The sequence below is a fragment of the Pogona vitticeps genome, chromosome 13 (genome assembly GCF_051106095.1).
Source record: "Pogona vitticeps strain Pit_001003342236 chromosome 13, PviZW2.1, whole genome shotgun sequence".
Taxonomy (NCBI): domain Eukaryota; kingdom Metazoa; phylum Chordata; class Lepidosauria; order Squamata; family Agamidae; genus Pogona; species Pogona vitticeps.
In genome coordinates, this window is record NC_135795.1 from 19,118,237 (window position 1) to 19,137,845 (window position 19,609).

The following is a 19,609-nucleotide window of genomic DNA, read 5'->3' on the forward strand; positions in this document are numbered from 1 at the left end:
CGAAAACCGGGGACTTTCTGAAAAACTAAATGATAGCACTCACTGCCACACCATTTACACATGGCTTAGATGCCTTTGGAGAGGAGGTTAGACCAAAATCACGGAGGAAGAGATGCTTCTTGATGTCTATGAGCTACGAAAGCTCCATGGAACCTCCATGTTCAAGAGCACTCTTCTAAGTGGTTTACAATCAAGGAAAATTAGCTCATAAAGATGACGGCATACTCCAAGAATGAACCTGTTGCTTTGTGAGTTTCCAAATCGTAGGGTCACTGGGTTTGAGCCGTCAATCCGGGGCATGCTGCCAGCTAGCCCTCCAATTAACAATGCATCCCCATAGATTTCTTATCTATCAGTGCTGTTATTTTCATCAGAGCACCTTTTTATTTCATCATTGAGTTTCCCTGAGCGATGCCATGGCCAGGAGCAATTAAAATAGGACTTTGCAAGAGCTGAGCTGTGGAATCCAGGAACCCTTCTACGTCAGTCGTGACAAAGTTGGTGAAAGAATCGTGAACTCTTTAGCCAATGTGTACACAGGCCATGTACTTTAGATGTTATCAGCTAGCTCTCTCATTTTCCCCTCTGAGCAGGCTCTCCGTGCTTTTAAGCTGGGGGTGAAAGAACCAGAAATTCACCATGGTCCTACCTCTGGCCTCCAGATGTCAGATTACAGTTCCCATCATCCCCAGCCCCTCTAATGCCGTGCACCCATGGAAGACCCCAAGAGCATAAAACCATTGCTCTCTCTAACTTTGCATCCAGTTTTCCATGCAGTGGTTCCCAACCTTGGGTCCCCAGATGTTCTTGGACTACAACTCCCAGAAATCCTGGCCTGCACAACTAGCGGTGAAGGCTCCTGGGAGTTTCAGTCCAAGAACATCTGGGGACCCAAGGTTGGGAACCTCTGCACTAGAGGAATCTTGGAAACTCACAAGGAGAGCATAAGAAGTAGCAGCAATTAGAGATGGGCACGAACTACCGGTTCGGGGTTTTGTGCTGGTTCGTTTAGCAGCTGGACAGGTGGTTCGGCACTTCAAAGCCCCGCCTCCTCCACTCAGCACCCACTCAGAGGCACCCACTCAGAGGCAGTACCTGGAGGAGGCAGGGCAGGGAAGCCAGGCCTCTGAGTGGACGCCGGCTGGAGAAGGTGGGGCTTTGAAGTGCCAAACACCCATTTGCCTGCGAAATGAACCAGCATGAACCACCGAACCGCAGTTCGTGCCCATGTCTGAACAGCATCTCCCACCAACAGTGACTTAGAGATATGCTGCACAGATCCTCGAAAAGTTCATTTTTAGGGGCTAGAGCACCTCAACTCTCATAGCCACCCTGTCCCTTGGGGTGAGGTGTCCCTGGGAATTATAGTCCAAAATAGGGGGAGGGGAAGCAAATTTTCCCAGCCTCTGGAATACTGTGTCTGAACACGAACACTCGTGGCTGATCAGCGGTGCTACCTTCATCCTCTCTGTTAATGAAACGGACCTTTGACGCTTCTGCCTTTGAGCATCTGAACCTCACTGCTTGGCTGGACATTTTCCTCTGAGCCATTTACACCGTCCTGTGGAATACCTATTGTTCACTGGCAATGTACCATTGCAGCTACAATTATCCATTTTCCCAAGATAAACTGATGAATAGCTCCATGGTTTAGGTCACTGGGAGTTCGATTTCTCCCCATCGGTGCCTCCTTGGCAGGGGCTGGACTCCTTGATCCAGAGGGTCCCTTCTCCCTCTGCCATTCCAAGATTAGGAATGCAGACACTGACCAAAATACCATGTATCACCTGTTTTCTATTTTGATTCCATTTAGAACGGAGCTTATTGTCCGGCAACTGTAAATGTAAGCAAGCCCTCAAAATGCTCAGGGTTTTGGTGTGCTATTGGTTAAGGTGAGATGATGGGAGATTGGTGAAGGCAGGGAGAGAACAGAGGAATGGAGACGAATAAACACGTCACAACCTAATTATCACCATTGCCATCATCTTAGAACGGCAGAACAAGAAGGGACCCTATAGATCATCAAGTCCAGCCCCTGCCAGGGAAGCACACTGGGGAATCGAACCCCCAACCTCTGGCTCTACAGCCAACAGATAGCAGCCTTACTGGTAGCCTGGAGAGAGGGGAGTGCTCACACATGCTCACATACGCTTTGGTTCCTGCCCTTCCCAGAGCAAATATTAAAGAGACAGGTTCACATCTTGTGAGCAGAAAATGTTTGCCCTCCCCTCTGAATTTCGACACCCCTCCAATGCCCTGGTTGTCCCCCCCTAATGATGCCGCCCTGTATTTGTTATGTGCAAAACAAACAACGCAGGAGGAGCACGCTGACCCAGCTGCTCGAATAGACCCAACTTCGGACCGATACCGCTTCGCTTCTGTTCCCGTACTAGAACCGAGTGTGATTTTGGAGTGAGAGTTTGGTGTGATAAGCCTCCTTTTTGAAACCTCTTGGCGACAGGAAGCAGGACGTGCGTTTTCTAAGCCAGCAAGTACAATCCAGAAATAAAACTCTACCTGGAGGGGTCGGGGGGTGGGGAGCACAGATCTAGGACTTGAGGCCAGAAGGAATGGTCGTCAAGAACCGGGTGTCTTTGGTTTGGGAATTTGCCCCTCCCTTCTTGTGGAAATTATGCATCAGGCTGCTCTCTAAAGGGAGGAGATGGAAGCATCTCCAGGTTTATTGTCCAGCAAATGCAAAAGCCTGCTTTCTTTTCTCCCTTTTGACATACATGGATGATTGAGCTCTCCAACCCAAGAACACTTGACCTGGTAATGTCATCCTGACTATCAGGACAGGTTAGAAGCCGTGGGGAGGAAAAGGGGAACTGAGAATAATTGCCCACTTTTTTTTTGGTACTGTTCTTGCTTCCTGAACATACAGCTGCACAGAAAAATGAACGGGATTGTTGGTTTTTTCCTTGGGATTCTCTCGAAACCAGGAGTCTCAGACTCCCGAAGGTACTGCTTGTCCTGCTGCTGGGAAAGGCATAGGAACAAGGCCAACAAGAAAATGTGGCAACCGCCATGAAAGACGTGTGAAGCAACCTATCACCTGTTCTTTCTAAGGCTTGCCAACAGACCAGGAAAAATAAAATACTGCCCACCAACAAAGAATATTGTTTGCAGTTCAGTATTATCGTATTATTAAATGTTTGTCCATCAAAGGGTGATCAAAGGCATCGCTGCACAGGCTGGTCAAGAATCTGCCTAGCTTAGAGATTTATATATGTAACATAGACTTCCCACGTTTCCCGCAAGGGCTCAAGGAGGCTTAGAAGTCTCTCTTCCTCCTCACAACAACTCGGTGAGGTAGGCTCAAGCTGAAAGAGTTAGACTGGCCCCACCTCTCTCAATCCTTGGAGGCCAATGGGAACCCCGGTCCCCCAGTCTGACATGCCAAGCACTTTGTTGCACTGATGGTGCGTATGTGGATCATAGGGGTGGAATCCACCTGGGTTTTGGTCCAAACATCAGAAGATACCTCTAAGGCCCTGCCCCTATTTGGGAAGCTGGGATTCAGCACTTTGAAGAACTCCTGGAACGTTTGGACTAAGAGGCAGGTCCCTGTTGAGAGACCGTCTACCCAGAATACCAATTCCTGAACAGCCCTATTGACTCAGGAATTTTGGCAGCATCCCAACGAGCCATTAAAGCTATGATAAAATACAGTGGTGCCTCGCTAGATGATGATAATCCGTTCCACTGAAATCGCTGTTTAGTGAAATCATTGTCTAGCGAAAAGCATTTCCCCATTGGAATGCATTGAAACCTGTTTAATGTGTTCCAATGGGGAAGAATTGTCGTTGCCTAGCGAAGATTGGCCATAGGGAAGCCGCTTTGCAAACCACCGATCAGCTGTTTAAATCGCTGTCTTGCGAAGCTTAGGTCCCGAAAACGCCCATTTTGTGAGCGCGGAGGGAGCTGTCAAAATGGTTGTCTAGCAAAAATTGGTTTGCGAAGCAGGGACCAAACATTGTCCAGCGAAATTCCCCTCTAGGAATCATTGTTTTGTGAATCACTATAGCGATAGCAAAAAGCCAATGTCTAGCGAAAAAACTGTCATGCGGGGTAACTGTCTAGCGAGGCACCACTGTAATCGTTTTAAGCTTTCCGACAACTTTCCAACCCAAAACCCCAATAAAAGGGAGCATTTTTTTTTCTGTTTTGCAGCAGACCCAAAGGTTGTATTGTGGCTTTGCAAGCGACGTATCCCCTTCTCTGGCTTCAAACTTTGTTTGCCGGGCTTCCCAGAGATCATTGCTAGGATGCAGGGAGCACCTGGACATTTGCCCCCAAGGCGACAAGATGCTTGTCATGTCCCGTAATGCTTCTTGTCACTTTGGAAGGCCGATCTGCCTGAATTCTGCAGGAAATACTGCCCTAAAATGATTGCCCTGTAGAGCATCGCCTTGGGTTGTTTATGACGTACACATATCACGGAACGTCGCGTTGCCGTACGTTCAGCCCCGTGGCCTACAGCGATGGAAAGCTTAAGGAGAGCTTCCTAAAGGTCGTATTCCCAAGAGTAGAGAACCAGCCCTTCTTGATTTACTGGTAGGTCCAGAGCAAGGGAACAGAAAAATGAGATGCAGGCAGGGGGACATTTCACCTAATTTTCCACCCCCGGGACTCCAAAATAAGAGCCAGCAGCCTAATGGAGGTTGTTGACGTTGGAAAAGAACCATACCCCCCAAGCCTTGAGGTTGGGCTGTTTATGTTGGGGAAAAGGTGAACGCTAATGCACCTGGATCTTTAGAAATACTCCACTCAAGCAGCAACCCAGGAGAGAAAGAGGAATTTATTGCTCTGAGCGCAAGGTCGAATCTGGCTTTCATGCATTCCAGCGACCGGGGACACTTCCTGTTTTCGGGTGCCTCACCTCTTTGCTTCCTTTACCGTGCACACCAGTTATGTAAGATTGCAAAGGTCTAACTTCTGCTTCATGTTGCGCCTTCCGGATTCTGATTTCCGGGGCTCCCAGGCAGTTGTAGAACCAACAGATTTGGAAGGTTGCACATTTTAAAGGCTCCTGTAGAACCACCTGTCAGCGACACTGCTGTTTTATACGTGAAAGAGGCACAGGGGCCAGGTGCGTGGAAACAATTGGCAACCCTGCTTATTAAACAAAGCTATGGGGAAAACGGACTGTGGTCCACATTTTTTGTAGAAGCTGTCCTTTCACATTTTGAACGACTACAGCTGAATGCAATGTTTCCAAATATTCAGAAACTGGAAAAGATTTGCCAGTATTCCAAAGAGCATTGTGGGCGGCTGTTCCTACTAAAGGAAGTCAGGCTGGTTCCCTCCTTGTTTTTCTTCTTCTGGCAGGCAAAAATGTTTTAATTCTGGTTGGGATTTGGTGACTGAGTGAGTGCCAAGGGCCATATTAGGTAAGATGCTGATCCCACATCTAGAAGGAGTGCTCCTTGAAATGGCAAAAGCTATCCGATTACAAAAGCAGAAGCATGATCAGGCACTGAAAAGTAAATAGTTGCTTTTTAAGTGGATTTGATTGCTTAAATGTACAAAACACAGGAAATCAGATCTCCGGAGGTAAACACATCAGAAGAGCAAAAAACATGCCTTTCTGTTAACATTTGTTTTCACCCGCAGAAAGCAGCTTTTAAGGGTTGGGTCCTGTGCCTTTTCTTTAACCATTTTTTTTTAAAAAAATATCCTTTACATTTGAACATGTCCACCTTTTTCAGAGACAATGTGGCACACTGAAAATATGAAAACTGGATTTCAGATTCCAGCACTCCCTCTTGAAATTGATTGATTTGGTTGTGACCCTGCCTTCCTCTAAAAATCAGGACTCAAAGAGATTGGGGGGAAAAAACCAGGTAAAAGATAAAAACACAAAAACGTCAACATTAAATTGAAATTTGACTTCGCATTTTCAACAAGCCACATGGTCTCAATGTTTTAAGACCTGTTGGCCATCTCTCACCTTATTTGGGATCAGCCATGAATTCCCCATCCCATTGCATTATGGAGATTCTCCCCAGTGCCGTTGCATGTCAACAATCAAAAAGCATCATGCAGAAACCTTAAAATTTTAAGCCCGACCTGATAGCCCCTTCTGGTATCTATATACCATATTTTTCCGCGTATAAGAGTATACTTTTGTCTAAAATCTTTCGACTAAAAATTGAGGGTCGTCTTATACACGGAAGTAAGCTGAGGCGAGAACAAAAAGAAGTGGAGGGGAAAGCAGGGATCAAAGTGATCCTGCAGCGCTTTGATCCCTTTCCCCCTCCACTTGCTAAGCCTCACTTAGATTTCTTAATTTTGGATTAGAAAAGTGGGGGGGGGGGGCGTCTTATACACTGAAAAAAAAAATACGGTAGTTAAGTTGCCTTCTTTGTCTTCAATGTAGATGTGCTGACAATTTCCCCCATCCACATTTTGGGGGAAATAATTCAAAGTGGTTCAAGATGGATCAAGGTAGGTTTTCACTGTCACACTGACCCATTTTTATAGCCCCTTCCTCTCTTCTAGTAATAAAAAACCAGAGGCCAAAGAACGGTCATCAGAGTTCTCGGCCATCAACTTTGCCGCTCGTTCTCTTACTCAGTAATTATGCTGTTCTCTGACATAACATCCCGAGCTTTGCTTGTAGAGTGTGTACACAGGACAGCCCCGCAGCAGAAATAAAGATAAGAACAGACTTGGACGGAGCGATAAGCTTGGGGGTTGTTCCCCGTACACAGCTACCGATTCTCATGACAGGCATTTTTACAACCCCAATGGGAACATGGAGTGTTCAGAAAGGGGTAAAAGGTGAAAGCCATTCTTACTGTCCGGGAAAGTATAATAGGGTGAAGTCACGACAGGTAGGAAAGGAAGTCATCTGCCAGGTAAAAGACCAGAGACCAAACCCCTTTAAGATAATGGCCACACTACAGAGGACTCTGAAGGCAGGAAGAAGCATTATAGCTAACCCCACCTTGGATGAAAAAAATCCTTAAAATCAGAGATTGTTGCTGAAGGAACTTCTCTCATGTCCTGGGGTGTTTTTTTTTTTTTTTCAGGTTAGTTTGCTTTGTTTTGGGATTTCCTTTAGGATTTAAGGATTCTTTTGAAGGCTGACTTCTTAAATCCGAGAGGCCACCTCAGTCATGTCCCTCCAATACTCACATATTTTCACCTCTAAGGACAGGTGATCCAGAATCTGTTTCTACCTCCGGGAGAAAACGAAACGTGACAGGCCTCCTCTCAGCAGACCCGAAATCATGACAGTGTTCCAGACTTGGGACCCAGACAGACAAATCGAAATACAACAAATCTGAGGAATTAAAACTGTGTACAGGCCAACGGAGCTAATTGGCAAAAGAGGGCAAGACTAGACCATGAAGTTACACGATAGAAGGAACATCTCCTTTAAGAGGAAGGCCATCAGTGTCTTCTAACAGGAGCTGGTCTCAATGGCTATTTGACCCCCTAACCTGGTTTTGTTGTGTGACGGGTCATTGGGAGATCAGCATGGCTTTGTTTTCATGCTTGGAAAATTTGCGTGCTTGGAGGGATAACATGCAGGAGAAAGAAATACACACAGGCCGTCCCATGATTTGAGTGTTTCAGAAACCATTCTTCAGAAAAATCACATGCTTACGTCCTAAAGAGAAGGGAAACAATTTGCAAATTATGGTAAATGACAGGAGTTCCTGCTGTGACATTCACACACTATCAGCCCTTAAGGGTTTCTGTTGTTCTAAGAACAGGTCGTCTATAACCAATATTTGTGTTCCCAGAAAGGAAGAAGAGAGGAGAGCCATTTGGCTTAAGAAAGGGTTGTCGGCACAAGCATTTATCTAATCCTCACCCATGGCCTCTGTCAATATCCAAGAACATGGAGACTGCAGAGAGTTGGCTGCAAGCCTAGCAGGGAAGTAAAAAAACACTGGGCGCTTGTATCAAGATGTCCTATAGCCATTTTGTATGCCACCTCAGAACTAGACGCTCCATCTTTCAGGCTCCTTTTTGTCTTCCAACATAGCTTTATCTTTATTCTCCATCATGTCTCCACAACTTGGTGTCTTGCCCACAGAGCTGGAAAGGGAATAATTATGGGACACTTGGAGTGGTGAACTTTCATGATGAGCCCAACGTTCCTGCAGACCATGGGGTTTCTCTCCATCCTCTGATGCTTCACCACAATCTTGTACACGGTGGGTTGTGTTCATTTCAGGAACGGTGGAACCACGAGCTGTTCGCACCTGTTCCGTGTCACCTTTTCGATTCCTGCTCCCCCTCCCCCGCTTTCTCCTTTGTTTTCTCTTATTTTTCTCATGAGAGGAAACAAGTCTGGGCTTAATTTCCTCTCATGAGAAAAACAAGATCAGTGCACAAACTGGGAAGGAAATCAAGAAATAGAGAACGTCGCTGGGAAACTGGAGTCTGTGCAAAAGCCAAATTTCAGTCCCTCTCCTGATAATGAACCAGAGATCTGGGAGGATCCTAAGAGATCATTTAGTCTAACCCTCCTGCTCAGTGCGGGGAGCCTATAGCTGCAGCAGCACCGGAAGACAGGGGTTCACCTTCCAACCTCTAGGATGGCTGATCCCCTTTCTCAAACGTGTGCCCCACTGGCAAATTCCTCTTCTTGTTTCTTTCCCTTCACTTCTCAGCTCCTGCCAGCTTCCACCTGATGCTTCAAATCCTGCCCCTTCTGGAGCAGCGGAAACCAACTCTTCTGGATGATGACCCTTCCGATCGTTGAAGGTTGCTATCTTGTCTCCCCTTATTCTACGCACAAACAGAGCCGGCTCTGAACAATGAGAACCCATACCTAACCGTGCCAATTTTACCAGTGAGATCAGGGGAAAGCAGAGCTTGAAAATATTAGATTCCTCCCCCCCCCAAGACTACAATGCCCAGAATGTTGGCTGGGGGAAACGGGGAGTTCTAGTCCCCAAAAAAAGGTGAACATGTCCATGCACTGGGGAAAACGGGCATGGTTCCCAAAATTCAACCATGATCAGCCTGTTATGGGACCGCACATGGTTCGTATCTGGCCCTGGCAGGGCAGGCAATGTTACTTTACACCGTCTGTCTGCTGTTCCTTTAGCTTTTGTGAAGCACACAAGCTGGTCCTGATAAGGAAAGAACGTTAGCACCCTGTCCTGGCCACCAGATTGGTGTTATCACTCAAGGCCCTTGGGAACAGCCAATATATCCACTCAGCTGTCATTCTGTCTGCGGAAGAGAAAATGCCCTTCCTCTGTACTCAAGGGAGCCAAGTGGCGATTTATTGGCTTTTTATTTCTTTGTTAACCTTACAAAAAGAACCGCACACCTTTGATCTAAAAGTCACAGAACGGTTCTCCCTACTGACTCGGTGGGGGCTCCAAGGTGGATGTAAAAGTCCCTGTCAACCGGATGCTAAACGTGCCTTTAAAATGTGAGCTTTCTCCTAGTGTGAGTTTGCCTCACTCCCTGTGTTGCAAATTAATTTGCTTTTGTTTTGGGATGGGCCCTTGGGAGCAAAACACTGGTTTCATTGGCAAGAGCTGATCACTCGGGCATGGAGCTTTGGAGGAATCACATGCCGGGAGGGAAAACATTTTCACAGCCTTTGTCCATTTCCCTTAATATGTGACCTGACTAAAGGCACAGCTGGCCAGGAGGGTCAATCATTCTTTTCAAACATTCCCAGATAATATTTGCCTGCTTAGAGACAGCAGGCAACCAAATCGATCCAGAATACCTTTTCTAGTGTCCCCGTAGGCTGCCTGCTACCCAGCTCTTCCCAAGGGTGCGAGGTGCTTGGGGAAGATGTTGCAAATTTTAGCACACGATAACATTTTCTCCAGTTTTCTAGACCTTCCCTTCCAATGGTAAAGAAGGAGGCATGAGTGACCACTCTGCAAAAAAATCATCCTCCTGGTGGAGCTGAAGTGAAGAGAAACCCAATGTACGTTGTGAGGAATTGGGGCATAAATCTAGGGCAGCTGTGATTGTGCCCGACAAGTACCCGTTCAGCAAAATCAGCACGAAATCTCTCTGAGGCTTGCGGTAAAAGACTGTAAAGCCCAGGTGATAAATAGACCGCTGTCCATCATCATTAGCAAAAGGAACCTTCTTGTTCAAAAAACAAAACACACACCAAAGTCCTTCTTTTACATAATATATAAGGTCTATCACAACCTCCCATTCATGTCAAGATAATCTGTAATTTATTCACCCTCGTCCCCCCTGCATTATGTCCAGGAATTATTCTCGTTTATGATTTTGCACTGCAGTTCAGGAAGACAGAGGGACTGGGAGATGGGGCGGGGGGTCCTCTCCGATGATGCAGGTGCAGAGCGCTCGCAAGGTCTCCGGGAAACCGGGCCCGGAATTGTTCTAACTACCAAGTGCAACGAAGCTAATTGCTTTCGATCTCTTTGCTTTGCAGCACGAATCTCGGGACAAGGAAGAGTAAAAAGGAAACGCCATGCCTTGGTCTGAAAGAGGGTGTCATACTTTACTGTCTCAGGATACTACCCGTTCATTCTGCTGCCGATGCGGCTCAGCTCCTACAAGGTGGACATCTATCCAACCTTAGATTCTCCTTCCTCACCTTTTAAAAGCCATTTCTTGTTTTTGCAATGGGCCGTCAAGTTGTCACCGGCAGATGGCGACCCCATGAATGAGTGGATCCCCCCAAATGTCCTCCCCCCCCCCAAAAAAGCCACTTAGAAAGCCTTATTTTCACAAAAATTCAGTTACGTTTTGAAGGGCTGTAACCTCGGTTCCCTCTTTAATGGCCTTATCCCTTCAGGTTCGTCTCCCCCATGACCACCGTTAAAACAGCAACAACACAAGTGTGCTTTCGATCTGTTTTTATATGATTTTATTGTACTAGATATAAAGAGCCTCGGACACAAACAGGCTGAGGCAGCAGGGGGGCTTTGTTGAAAAATAATGATAAGAAATCTTTGCTGTTGTTTCCCAGAGAAATGTGGAGCGCCTTCGCTGATTTAAAACTGGCCCTTCTTTTTTTCCGCAGCTTGCTCCCACAGGCTCACGAGAGAGTGTTTAAATTTTGTTTTTACGGACATCATAAGACACGCTCTCCCACCTGCGATAATTTGTTCTACGAGTGTTTTTTTTTAAGTTCATCCGAGATCTTTGTATTGAAGAAAACATTCCCACCTCTGATGTATGTCTATCAGTTGCAAAACTTGTTTCTCAAAAAGAGAACATGGCAGAAACAAAAAACCCTTGCTTCCCACTGCAGAAAAACCTGCCAGCTCCTTTACTTTAGATTTTGTCTGCTCCAGTTCACCTGTGTTTTTACTATAGCTAAAACGCCGGGTCTTGTCCTTCCAAGACCTCATCCTCGTCATCCGGTGAAGTCAGACAAGGCCTGTGTACTCAACCGAACTGATGGAAAGACAGGTGTGGTTATGAATATTCATAAGCTCTCTGCATAGACCAATGGGAGTGCTGGAGGAGTGGAGTCACTCGTCAGAAGGAGGAGGAGTTTAGATAGGATTTTTGGAGACCGAGTTTTGGAGTTTGGGTGGGAGTGTGTTGGCCGAGGGTGGAGAAAAGAGAATTTTGTTTAAGAGTTGACAACATGGTTTGTTCTGTCAACACCTGCATCAATAAACAATTTCTATTTGGTTCTTTTAAAATGACATATGGCCTGGATCTTGATCATTCATAATAGATAAGGTTGAAGTAATCAATTGGTGGCAGCTGGAAAAGGAGCCCACGACCGGTACGCTCCTAGTTTGGCGAAACAAGCAGGGGCCAGGTGGGGGATCACGACAACGGGCAGTTCCAGTTGTCGGGTTGAGTCCTTTCTGTCCACCCAAAGATCTGATGTTGTAACAATCCGGAGCCTTTCAATGGATTCATGACTCATAATTAGGTGTCTTACAGAACTAGGCCACTGTATAAAGGCGTGGAATAACACCGTGACATACCTTGTTTTCCAGTTAAGTGGGGAAAATGAATATTTGTCCTTAATTGAACATTGGGAGTGATTCAGAGGAGAAATGTAGGTCATCAGGGAAGAAGGAAGCTCCATCAAGTACAGTACTTCTGAGATCGAGATGGGCCTCCAGCATCTTTCCAAGAAAGGAGGTTTCACAATCTTGAATTGGGTTCTAACAACCCGGATTTCAGGATACGTATGCACCAGGCATTAGAAGATGCCTGGTGGGTACCTTCAAGGTCAATCTGGCCCTGGAATGGGAAGTTAAATCTGGTTCTCCCAGATCACCAATTTGGGTTCATTCCCGAAGTCCATGCTCCCATGACGTTCCCATTCCCTATTGAAAGGTTTAAACGGCTTTCCAATGGTTTAATTAACTGGCAGCAATGGCGAATCATGGCTCCGGTTTTGGGAGTGCCATAAATCCACTCCAGGTTTTCCTCTTCACTTGACAAGGGCTAGCCAAACAGACTCCAGCACTTTGGATAGCTCCACAAAATGCAGACAAAAACCTGGCATGGATTACCAAGACCCCTTGAAACCGGAGTTATCACTGACAGCCACTGGTCGGCAGCAAGAACTCCAAGTCAAACTGTGATTAGGATTTTTGGTTCCACCGTTTTGCCTTTGGTTCTGCCCACAACAGGAAGGTAACCCTTCCATCTGGGTTAGTTTGGCTCTTGATTCCCTACCCTTGGTCTAGCCCAGTCTCTCGTCAAGGGAAACAGTACAGACCTTTGCAGAACGTCAAAGGACCAGAATTAGCTCCATGGCCTGAGTTTCTAATGTCAATGGATACCTTCTACTGGCTCAGCAAAATACACTTTTCATATTGTATATAGAGTCTTCCTGGCTTTCTATTAAGGGCTTTCCCAGAAGACAGTTGGGCACATTATAGGGGTTCAGGGTGTGCTCCCACATCTGGGACCCACTGTGGGACTCAACAGAAAATCAAAATAAAAGAGAAAAGACTGAAATGGGAAGAGGCAGGACTATGTTCATTTCTGCTTCCGGATTTTGTAGGGAGAAGCCAGCTTGGAGTTGCTGTTTACATCAGAGCCATAGCCCCTGCAGGTTTCCTAAGAGTGGGAAAGGAGAGTCGGGGGCCAATTTTGCCTCTTTTTTCAGAGAGGTCTTTAGGGAGGCCTCAATCAAAGCAACGAAAACCACGATTTTCTCACTCCGTCCTTGAATCCCAGCCGAGGTGGATGCATGGCGACCTTCTGCTTCTTCAGAAGGTTCTTAAGGAAGGTCTTCTGTTATCTCCATATACAAGGTTTGCAAAATACAATGACAAGGGATAAAAATTCGGACACAGTCCCTGTTTCTCGGCACACGGCCCCCAGACAATTCCTTCGAAAGGGTAGCAAACTTTCAACGGCATCATGCAAACCAAACAGAACCAGTCGCAACGAGAACCTTCCAGCCGGGCGCTGGATCTGGCAGGCGCCTTCTCCAGCCAGATTAACCTCGAACCTCCTTTTACTCTTGGAAAACAAAGTTAAAATGAAAATGAAATTTAAAAAACAGCCTTTGCAGTTGCAGCCTGAAGGAGGGAAAGCAGTTAAGAAAATCTGGACAAAACTAGGGAGAGTTAGATTTAATGGCCCTGCCAATTAACCAACATTTTCATTCCCTTTTGTTTCCACAGGGTAAAAGGATGCAGGGGCTTCTAGAAGGTTTCAAACAGCTTCTTCCTATCAGCCCAATTGGGGTCTACTCACAGCTCTTCAAAAGCGTCCTTTGCCAAAAATAAAAAAAAATCAACCTTTTTTTCAACATCCGGATGGATCCTCTTGCGTTAGCTCCAGCTCTTGAGTTTCCAGATTCAAGAGATCATGTCTCGGTCCCGATGGCTGGTTCTCTGACATTTCCCCGCTTGAGAGAAGGCCCGTCTGTTTGAATCTGAGCCGGCAACTTGGGAAAGTTACTTTTTACGGAACCCATCTTACAACACCTCTGACCCCCACAGGACCCTGCTGGCCAGGAGAGTCAGCTTCTAATTGTGAAGATGGGGCATAGTTTGATCTTAGGAGCGGTGCTGGATTTTCACATTAGGAGGGGAAAAGGCTTATATGTGTTTCACAGCAGTGTGTCCAGAGTCTGGCACCGCAGATTCAATTCCTAGCATACCTTCAAATCCTTCCAGAGATCGATTGATCCCAGTCTGTCTTTTATGCAGCTCTAATACAGGTCCATAGTTAAGGGTGACCCAAGATATTCTTCATTTGAGGCAGAGAGTAATAAAACATGTCCCGCATCTTCTCTTTCCATCCAAGGTGTACTGTAACCAGGGCTCACCAAACTACCGTATTTTTTCGTGTATAAGATGCCCCATGTACAAGACGCCCTCCCACTTTCCTAATCCAAAATTAAGAAAATTAAGTGGGGCTTAGCAAGTGGAGGGGGGAAGGGATCAAAGCGCTGCAGGATCGCTTTGATCCCTGCTTTCCCCTCCGCTTGTTTTTGTTCTCCCCTCAGCTCACTTCCGTGTATGAGATGACCCTCAATTTTTAGTCTAAAGATTTTAGACAAAAAGTATAGTCTTATATATAGAAAAATGCCGTATTTTGGTCCATGAGGGGCAAAACCCCACAAGTTCTTTCTTTCCTGACCATGAAACTGCAGTAATAATAAAATCAGCAATCTTAGAACTGTCGAGCTGGATGGGGCCCAATGGATCATGGTGTCCGGACCCTCTTAAGGAAGCATGGCGAGGGATCGAACTCGCAACATCTGGCTCTGAGACCTAAACCACTGAGCCATCAAGTGTAACAAAGCAAATCACTAACACTGTGTTGCCTTTCCAGAAACCCCAGTCTCCTTTGCGGGCACTGGCTGGTCCCCCCTGCCTGACAGTAGGGCCGGCTCTGACTACAGCCTCTAACTTGACCCAATGGAGCAGTGGAGGTACATTTGTAAGTGCTGATGACACATTTTAAGAACATTACATTTTTCTCATCAATGACTCAAAGGATGCAGGTGGTAGGCCAGGGAACGGCCATCTGTGAAGAGTCAGTGAATGCATCAGGAACAAAAGAGCTCTCGAAAGTAATTGGGTCCCAGTAACTTCAAGCAGTGTTGCATGTTATCAAAACAGAGGTTACGAAGAAGCCCAGTCCCGTTCTCATCTGTGAAAGTGGAAAGCCACGTAGCTGTTATATACTATATGACAAAGATTTGAGGGCATCACAAATTCATGACACCCTTCTTGGCAACCGGTGAGAGAAACCAGTGAGACAGCAACGGGGTTAAATTCTGAGCCAGTCTAAACTGGATCTACCTTTTGCCAGGTGTGACGTGTTCCCTGTGCTAGAAATGGCTTGTTTTGTGCCTTGCGAGAAGGTACAGGGCTTGAGGGCAGGATCAGACCATTCAAAACAAAATTAAAAAGGCAGGCAACAGGGCAACAAAACCTCTATTCCCCCCCCCCAAGACTGCACACAGTACAGATCAAGAGAAGAACAGAGAGGCAGTGCGCACCAAAGGTTACAGTGAAACAATGCCAGTAATTGCTCCCAGGCACTGAGCAAGTTCGCACGCAGCAATTATCTTGGGAAACCTTTAACCTGCCATTTCTTAAACAGGTCCCTGGTTAACTTCACGTTCCGTGCTTTCTCTGGTTTGTACAACCTCTACAAGGCTGGGTCATCACGAGCGATCCATGTTTTGTCTCTTTTCAGAGTTGCCAAATGCACGGCTGCTGATAACTAACGAAGCAGGCGGGATAAGAGCAGAGTGCCAGTCGCAAGCACATGGACAGCTAAAGGGAAAAGCCAGCTGAAACACCCTCTGAAACAAACATTCAGCTATCCCTCGCCTTCCATTCTACCTGTTTAAACAACCATCAAGAGCTGCAAACCAGTGGCCAGTAGGGGGAAATGGGTGTTTCCCAGTTACTGAAACATTTTCCCTCCTAAGACGCAGTTCCTTCAAAGCACCACCAGACTTGCTGATGAAGCCCAGGTTGACCTCCCAATGACCAATCACAAGCAAGCTGAGAGGCAACCTATTGCAAGGATGAACAGATGTGTTTTACATCTTCAAGGAGCTTGACTTTTAAGGATGCCCAACTGTCACGTCTCATCTGGGCCATGGATGAAAAGAGAGAAGGACCATTCGAAGAAAGGTCCATGGCCCGAATGCACTGAATTTGAAATAATCTGTTTCTTTCAGCACATAGAAGTCTTTCTTCCCTTTTCTGGCAACGGATGACTAGACTCAGAGTTATTAGATGGGGGAGAGGGAGATGTAAGCCAGTGGCCGTCCTTAGTATACTTCTGTATCCCCAAATCCCATACTTCGCTCAGTCCTCTACGTTGGCATTTTCCATGTCTGCACTTTCTAGATCAGCTGGCCATTCCTAGGCTGAATTTGCAATAGGCCATAACCCTTCTGAAGTCACGCCCAGCCACAAACGATGCCTCTCCCTCACTAGGTTGGCTTCTGAGGTCAGATTCCTTCCTTCCTTCCATTCATCATCAGCTCCTTCCATCCTTCCTTCACTATAAAGTTTCTCTTTCTTTCCATATTTTATAGGCTGCTTTTTTTTTCCTGACCTCATTGATTGCTTAGGGAAAATAAATAAACTGAACACTTCCTTCTTCTTGGTTATGTAACTTCTCCTCCTCACTTTCCTTTACAAACCCAAATATTTGCAAACAGTCATCGCATAGTGGGCGGTGTCATTCCTAACCACACAATTAATGCTTAACTCACATTTTACATTTGCAAACTCGTGGATAAGCTGTTCTGGTAAACATTTACACACTTGCTCCCAGAAATCTCTGAAGGGGAAAAAGAAGGGTACAAGATCCCGTAAACTTACTCTTTTATTATCTGAAACAATGATATGGAACACTCCTGCTTATACCAGCTTTTCTTTAGATGGAGACAATTCCTATTATGAACAGACAGTGTCCTTATTTTGTAAACAGCAGTGCAGAACAGGAGTTGAAAACTAGCTCAGAGCCAGAATTTGGGAGTTTGATTCCCCTACGTGCAATGGTCCCCAACCTTGGGCCTCCAGATGTCTACAGGGTCCCTTCCAGCTCTGCCATTCTAAGAGGATGATGATGATGATGATGATGATGATGATGATGATGATGATGATGATGATGATGATGATGATGATGATGATGATGATGATGATGAAAGCCATCTGGGGCTCACCAAAAGGCTGGCCTGAAATCTCAAGAGGGCTAGATTTGGTATTGGGTACTTCCCTCTTGCTAAATGTCTATGTTTTCTAAACCTTCTTGCCTGGAATCATATTGATTTCCACATAAAGTGGGCTTCCCCAACACCAATCTCAGGGGGGCTCCTTGTCAAGGTGCCGGGGGGGGGCTCTCCAGTTCATTCAACTTGAGATGGCCTTTGGCATCATGACAAACGGCAGTCAAGAGCTACAGGAAACTATGCGAATTTTACGCAAGCCTCAGTGGGCTTGGGGTCTCTTGAGTCTCAGGCTGGGCTGTGTACAGGCTCCTTCGACGGGGTCTGTGAGCAGGTTCAAGGCTTGCGAATGTATTCTGATTATGGCGGGAGTGGCCCATGCTTGATCCAGATCTCTTCTTCAATTTCTCATGTCAATGCATTGGAAAGCCAGCATGGCCTTAAATATTTGTTCATTCCACTGATGTCCACGAAAGTTGGTGTCACGGTAGACCTTCAGAAAGGGAGTAAAATCTACCAGGTTTCAGCCAGCTAACTTGAGGTTTGCTTGTTTTTTTTAATTGGACTCCTTGGTTCCATTAGATAAAGACTCCATAGGCAGAAGCGATTTGTGCCCCGTCCGTTCCGATTTTTACCCCTGATCTGCAGTGATTGGAAATATGGTTTATTTGGGTTCAGACCTCAACCTGTTCAGTCCAGAATTCCAGCAAACTCAACCCACATTTGGTTGCATGGCTTAATTTCTTCTCCCCCCCCCCCATTGATTTCCTTTCTAAAACCAGGGCAGGATCTCCAAGTTGGATCAGGACCTTGGTGTCAGCGGGAGACCAGGTGATTTGTTTCCTCCAGCGCATGGAGCCAGTCTCCATGCTTCATCCCCATGCATTGGTTGGTGGTGTGTGCTGAACCAAGACATGCTCAAGGCTTGCACGTGAGGCATGATCCACGCGAGCCGGTGGCGCAAACTTAATTTCCGTCTGCGGCACCAAAATAGTTCGAGCTGCATTTAATCCTCCAGATGGTGACTAAGGGTGAGACAGCTAGAGAGTGTCTTTATACAATGCATCTGAATTTCTATGTTTTGTTTTTTTCCCAAAGTACTGCCCTCCAGTTGGGTCCTAATGTATTTTCTCGCCTGGCCCTGCCGATCCCATACTAACAAGCTTTAAGTAGAATTTCCAGAAAGCTCGGCTTGCTAAAGACCTTCACAGCAAGGAACTTGGACACCACTTAAAAGAAGAAGAATAAGAAGGAAAAAGAAAGCAAATCAATACCATTTCTTGTGCCTTTTGAAAATACGCCTCCATAAAAGGATTCGGGCTCTCGCTCACAACCTCATTCACGTGGTACTAATTTCCCCCTCGGCCCATTCTTCTTCTCTTTTTTTTAATCAATTTTGCCAGCTCAATAAATACAGCGAGCTATCCTGATTGTTCCCGTATTTAGAGATTGCAGGGACCGAGGATGATGAGAAATTACAGAAGCCCAGAGAGAGCCGTGTTGAAAGACACTGGGAATGAAATACATGGATGGTTCCATTTATTCAAACATTTGTGGGTAAACACAGCCTCTTCCAATCAGTACACACAGATCAATTGTAAACAGCTCTGTCGTCCTTTTTTTGTAAGCCTCTAATTTAATTTTTTTTTGCTTAGTTTACTTTATGAGTTCTCGCCATGTGATAAGTGGAGACCGTTTTATCTTGTTCTCCGTCAAAGCCTTTTCACCTTTCCAAATTACAGGAAAAGAGCTGTTAACTAGAAACGAGGTATGTGGATAGACCCGATTCTCATACACATACACACGAGAGGCCTTCCAACAGGTCTAAAAACTGTGGGCTGGAATCCAATGGTTAATTTACACCCATGTCATGAAATTGCATCCGTTGTGATGGCCAATGGCTGCTAGTTAACAAAGCCCTGGTTATATTCCAGGATGTGTAACTGGTCACACAACCAGGCATTTATCCATGAGTTGCAACCAGCACCTCTTTGAATTAGTCGCAATTTGCTGACACAACTTAGACAATTTCAGTTACACACACGTAAGTCACCAATAGGATACTGATCATGAGCTCTATATTGGTGAAAGACTGACTGTATCGGTGATATTATGGAAAGCTTCAAAATGCTGGCAAATTAATTTTGTGGAAGTAACTAATCCTCTAGAGCAGTGGTCCCCAACCTTGGGCCTCCAGATGTTCTTGGACCTCAACTCCCAGAAATCCTGGCCAGCAGAGGTGGTGGTGAAGGCTTCTGGGAGCTGTAGTCCAAGAACATCTGGAGGCCCAAGGTTGAGGATCACTGCTCTAGAGAACATAACGGTGCTATATGTTACCTAGAAAGGGCACCTACATTTAGGGGTTTGGGAAGAAAAATATTGTGATAAAATGGGTAAAATGGCCACAAAGCACAAGATGTACCGTTGTCACAATGCAGCAAATTCATGCAAAATAACCACAACGATACCTGCAGTTAGCGCCAACAATGGGAGGGGGAAAAA

At 45.9% G+C, this 19,609-nt stretch overlaps 1 long non-coding RNA gene across 4 annotated transcripts; it reads left to right on the plus strand.

Moving 5' to 3' along the window:
• The first annotated feature begins 2,146 nt into the window (after nt 1-2,146).
• Nucleotides 2,147-19,231, plus strand: LOC144584680 (uncharacterized). 4 transcript variants are annotated; one of them, XR_013539096.1, is made up of 4 exons: nt 2,147-8,174; nt 8,634-8,727; nt 10,403-10,530; nt 13,584-14,274. It is a non-coding gene; the product is annotated as an uncharacterized LOC144584680 (long non-coding RNA). The 4 variants fall into 4 exon arrangements; XR_013539097.1 differs by having other exon boundaries at nt 2,147-6,450; nt 7,758-8,727; XR_013539095.1 differs by lacking the exon at nt 13,584-14,274 and adding an exon at nt 15,616-19,231 and having other exon boundaries at nt 2,147-8,727.
• Nucleotides 19,232-19,609: the final 378 nt, after the last annotated feature.